The sequence below is a fragment of the Helianthus annuus genome, chromosome 8, assembly GCF_002127325.2.
Source record: "Helianthus annuus cultivar XRQ/B chromosome 8, HanXRQr2.0-SUNRISE, whole genome shotgun sequence".
Classification (NCBI taxonomy): Eukaryota; Viridiplantae; Streptophyta; class Magnoliopsida; order Asterales; family Asteraceae; genus Helianthus; species Helianthus annuus.
This window is the reverse complement of record NC_035440.2, coordinates 76,738,574-76,744,223: the sequence shown is the minus strand read 5'-3', so window position 1 is coordinate 76,744,223 and position 5,650 is coordinate 76,738,574. Positions and strand designations below refer to the sequence as shown.

Here is a 5,650-nt window from a genome sequence, read left to right as displayed (position 1 = left end):
GTATGTAGATAGTGGAGGCTCCAGAAACATGACTGGATGTAGAGCCCTCCTCAAAGATTTCAAAACTCATGGAGGGGGTGATATATCCTTTGGTAATAATAGTAAAAGGAAGGTTCTGGGGTCTGGTACGGTTAAATATGGTAATGTTAAGTTTGAAAATGTCAATGTTAAGTTTGAATGTCTCTCAAATGAGTGATAAGGGCTTTGGCTCATTCTAACAACTGTTTTGACAAAGCAGTGATTGTCTTGAGATTTGTGTGCCCCAATCTCCTGTGCCATAATTCTGTCTCTTTGTTAGAGGCAGCTAGGAACAGACAGGCATCAGTTAATTACAATGGGTATTTTAATTTAAATTAGAGTTAATTACATAGTTAGTCCCTGTGGTTTGCCCAAAGTAACATACTTAGGTACTAATAGTTTAAAATCACATTCTAGGGTATTAACTTTTCATTTTGTAACGTTTGGAGGTATTAACGTTATTTGTAGGCTTAATATCACATTCTATTAGTACCTAAGTATGTTATTTTGTGTAAACCACAAGGACTAACTATGTTAATACCCTAGAAGTTAATACCTCCAAACGTTACAAAATGAAAAGTTAATACCCTAGAATGTGATTTTAAACTATTAGTATCTAAGTATGTTATTTTGTGCAAACCACAGGGACTAACTATGTAATTAACTCTTTAAATTATTATCACTATTATTTAAAAAATATTCTTATTCCAAAATTTGTTTTGCTAAGAATGGAACATACCACTTTCTCCAAATATATCACTTTTATTTTATACTCCTGTTCTAGTGTAGTTTCAAATGTGTAAGGCGAGCCAAGAGCAACTGATTGACTGGAACAAGTTCATCTGGTATATTAGGAACAACTAAATACAATAATACTGTACTAATTGCATTGCTGTCTGGCATTCTTAAGATTTGATAAATATGAACACCACAAAATATGAAAAATTGCAAGAAGTGCATTAGATCCTAATCATAAGTTTATAACAAAGTTGGAAAAAAGAAAAATTACAGTAAAAGTAAAAGATGATAAAAATCATTAACTTAAGTTTAGTCCTATGTGGCGGGAGCACAACACTTAGATTGATGATATTAGGGGTTGCACGAGTCAGTTCGTTCGGTTGAGTTTTGAGCGTATACGGACAGAATAAGTCAGAATCATTACCTGATCGATGAGTAATAATACCGAACCGGTACCGATGTTTGGTTGGTATCGGTCCGGTTCATTTCGTTACCGGTACGGAAGATGCATCTTCAAGTTATCCACTCTACACATGTTAACCAAAATGATGCAAATATTTCGCAGAAAAGAAAACATCATTTTACAAAATAAAAGTGGAGTGAACCAGTCACACCAAGCAATTGGCACTCAACAAGGTCAACATAACTAATTCATTTAGAGCACATAAAATAAGAAAATATAAACAATAATATAAGTGTATACCACGCTCCTTTCATGTGCATCTGCTTGCAGTTGAGCCCTCCAATTATCAGATTCCTTTGTGAGGTCACCAACAGCACCAGACATATTTTGAAGGTTCTTCATGTTCGAATTTTGACCAAAAACATATGTCATGGTGTATTGACCAATTAACTTCTGTGATGACTGCGGTAGACTTGAAAGTAGATTTTGCTGGCCTGTCGTCCTTTGCCGTTGCAGGAGCTGCTGCGGGTTGTTCACTTCTTGCGTCACCTCAGAATCTATTCGTTAGAGAAAATTCATATAATTACCATAAAATAGCATTAGTAAATTGCTAAACTAAATATACATATAAGAGGGTTCGTTTCAAAACCAATGTTGACAACTGTGAGAACCGGATAAAAAGAGAAAGTGAGAGAGCATTAGTTTTCACCCTACGCAAAAAAAAAAAAAAAAAGCAAACGTCCAACACACAAGAAAACTGCAATAATAAAAAAATACAAATTTCAATCTAACGATTTATTTGAACAGGAAAATGTGCTAAATACAAATTTCAATCTAACGATTTATTTGAACACGAAAATGTGCTGGCTGAATCAAGGAAGATGATTCCTGATTGTCGCAAACACTGAGTCCTCACCTGCTAACCTAAAAGAAATACCGGTATTTTGTTATTTTTTATTGTAGTATAGTCTATAAATTCAGTGAATTTAACATAGTTTTTGCTGATTATATGGTTACCTGGACATGGTACATAATGAGATGATAAATGTTTGGGCAAAAACTCGGTGTCTGCTAATACAAAAATGGCTCAGAAATCCCAAAAAAAAAAATGGATAAAATTGTATTATTTCTTCTTTACACAAGTTAGATTGAAATTTGTTAACTAAAATATCACTTACCATAACAATATCTATCTACTATGGAACCGTTACAAATCACATTGGTCAACTGTATACATATACTAAGACAAACCAATCACAGACTCTAACCTTATCACATTGTAGTGGTGCAGATTTATTATCAAGATTTCTCATTGGTCAACGCGTACCGTTTCGACACGAACCGTTAAACGGTGAACCGTTTAGACCCGTACCGTTTCGAATCGAACCGTTTCGACGTGAACCGTTTCGACCCGTACCGTTTCGACCAATACCATTTTGAACCGAACAAAATTTCCCTTTGATGTACAATCTCTTTAAAAAAAACATTTTTAACCAACCCGACCCAAAACCCGTTCCGACCTGTACCCGTTCTAATCCGAACCCGTTTCGACCCGAACCCGTTTTGACCCAAACCAAAACTGCCCCTTTTTTAATTGACCCATTTTGGCCCGAAACCATTTTGACCCATGGCCCGGCCCGACCCATTTGCTAGGTCTAGTCTTGGGGAATAATAATGCAAAATATAATACAAGTTTGTGGCTTTGTGCATACCTTTTGCAAAAATACAACGGAATTTAAAAGCTGGCAAATGTCGACCAAAACCTCGAGTAAATTCAACCTAAACTGCACAAGGCCATCCGGCAAGTCCCCTGTTGCAGTCTCACAAATATATGTTGAATCATCTACCTACCAAAGTGAATGCCTACTTTAATGTTATTAACAAAATTAAAAAAGGAGAAAAAAGTAGAAGAACATTTGGTTACCTGAGAACGGATCAGAAGAGCATCAAACAATGCTAAAAATACTGGGAAAAACCGTCTTTTACATGTTTGCAACTTTCGGTGATCCCGCCATCCATTCTAGCAATATTGCTTGCAAGACTACACCTATAATATGTAGAGAGAGAGAGAGAGAGAGAGAGAAAGCAAACAAAATCAATCTGAAGTTCAGAACTGTGCATATAATATTGACTAAATTGAAAAAAATTTACCAGAACTGCAAAGTTAAGTCTACAATAATCAAAACATAACCTTCAACCACCAAAATTCCAACAATAAAATCAGTAAAAGACAACATATTACCTATAGAGACACCAATATCAGTATCAGCAACCTGATTTTTCCTAAGCCTCCTCTCGAGATGCGCCACGATCCATATCGTCCCTAACGGACCCTTTTTCGCTGGCCAATTATGAAAAAACACACACACGTATTCTCAAAGAAGACAGGCATGAAGATTACATGTATCAACCTGCAAAAGCAACAGTGAACACAAAGAAAGTTGAAGATGGAAGTCACAGATACATAAATACGTATATATAACGGAATACTCACCGGAACCATCCGACGGCGGCTAGGGCTTCTACCATCTCCCTTCTCCCCGATTCACCCACAGGACCTGTCTTTAATATGTGTTCGAATGGCAATCATCATCTGAGTCTTGGTTGCGTTCCACCAAAAACTGAGCGCCACCACATGAACTTCAAAACCGATATCATAGATAGAGGGATTGAAGCCTTTCTTAAAGAAGATTACTGTCCGATTCAATAACTTTTAAGCTTCACTTGCCGATTCATTGGAGAGGAGATGGTAATGGTTGATTGTGGTGAGTTTCGGATGTGTGGGGAAAGTGAAAGAGACGATTAGAGATGGTGAACCATTTGCCTTTTGAAGAGTTACATTGATTGCTGCCTTTGAAGAGTCACATTGATGGCTAAGCAGATCCCAAATTTAGTGTAGGTATTCAACGAGTATAGTAAAGATAAAAGGGAAGAGGGGTAGTAACGGAAGAAATTGGTAAAAATTTATGCATTTTATATTGACTCTTTGTATGCCATCTTAAAAATTTGTATAGAAATGACAATTCTAGCCATGGGAAAATATAGTATATAGATAGGTTACACATATGCTAAAATCCTTACCCTAAAGTGTCTTAAATTTTTGAAGAATGGGCAAGTTTGCCCCATCTAAAATAGCTTGGTTCACTTGTACATGTTGCTTGAAGATGTGTATAGAATGGAAAATTACCAAAAAGATAGAAATCCTAGTTTTCTTAATAAAGGAGTATAGATATAGATATAGATTTTGGTAATATATATTGTTTATGGAGGAGTGATGTTGTCTCATTGGATTTTACAAAGGCAAACCGCTGTGTGAGTTATTGTTAGAACATGCGTACTAGTTTAAAAATGGGGCATTTTTTAATAAACAACGCCCGAGCCACCGCCTCCGGGGCGTTCTTAAACCAAATTTTGTGAATAGCGTTGTTTTTAAAACGCTCAAATCCCTTGTGTCTTGGCCAGTGGTTGTTTTAATTGAATATTATTTGTTTTAATGATTAAAAAAATAATAACTGGGTAATTATGTGAGTGCCACGTGTCGAACAACACCCAAGGGTGTGGGTATTATCCCACTACGCCCATTTCTTCAAAACGCCCATTTCTTCAAAACGCCCATTTACTGACTAGGACGACACATGGCGGACCACGCCCAAGGGTGGAACATTATTCACCATAACCACTACACATTATATCAGTATTAGAATTACAATTATGAGAATATTTCTTAAAGTTTAGAGAGTTAAGGATTTATTTAAACAAAACGTTCTTTTGTTACCAGCATTATGCACCCAGTACATGATCTTTCAATTAATCATTTTAACTACAAAAGAATCATAAAAGCATTACTATATTTATCCAAAAAAAAAAAAAACAATTTTGTAACATATCCAAACCTCGAAAAAATTCTAACATAGGATAAATGTAGAGTTAAATGCCATTTTAGTTCTTGTGGTTCGAGTCATTTTGCCAGTTTAGTCCAAAATTTTAAAACCGAAGGGGTATGATCCCAAATAACAAGTGAACACATATCAAAGGGACCACACCACACTCCAAGCTGACATCCACATTACACGAGCGCATCCAGAAGGTTCTAGATCCTTCTGGAAGAAACCACCTGGTGACAAGAAAGATGCTTTTGCAGACAAAAAGGATATCAGGTGACACCAATAGCTAGACGCCAGCAACGCTTGCAAGATTCTTGGAGGATAGGCCGACAGCCAGTACAAGCGAGTGCCCAGCTCGAATGAATAACCGCGCGCCATATCACCTCAAGGACTGACAACGTCAAAGGGGACATGAAGGATATTCTTCCTGGTCGGACAACTGGTAGACACTGGCTAGCTGGCAGATCTCCTCTTTCACTATTCTTCGGCTATAAATATAAGACTCCACCTACAGGTTTAAGCATTCACTCTCTCATTCTCTTACTCTACACACACACTTTTATCCTCAAAACAACTTACTTATACTCATGTCGGAGGGTGGTTACAA

At 36.7% G+C, this 5,650-nt stretch overlaps 1 long non-coding RNA gene across 7 annotated transcripts; it reads right to left on the bottom strand.

Moving 5' to 3' along the window:
* Positions 1–952: 952 nt before the first annotated feature.
* LOC110883942 lies at positions 953–4,217 on the bottom strand. 7 transcript variants are annotated; one of them, XR_004865175.1, is made up of 7 exons: positions 3,654–4,217; positions 3,402–3,570; positions 3,084–3,206; positions 2,872–3,006; positions 2,177–2,227; positions 1,460–2,083; positions 953–1,283 (listed from the first exon to the last, which is right to left on the bottom strand). It is a non-coding gene; the product is annotated as an uncharacterized LOC110883942 (long non-coding RNA). The 7 variants fall into 7 exon arrangements; XR_004865176.1 differs by lacking the exon at positions 953–1,283 and adding an exon at positions 3,311–3,329 and having other exon boundaries at positions 1,314–2,083; positions 3,654–4,164; XR_002560808.2 differs by lacking the exon at positions 953–1,283 and having other exon boundaries at positions 1,314–1,716; positions 2,076–2,083; positions 3,654–4,114.
* Between the last annotated feature and the right edge of the window lie 1,433 nt (positions 4,218–5,650).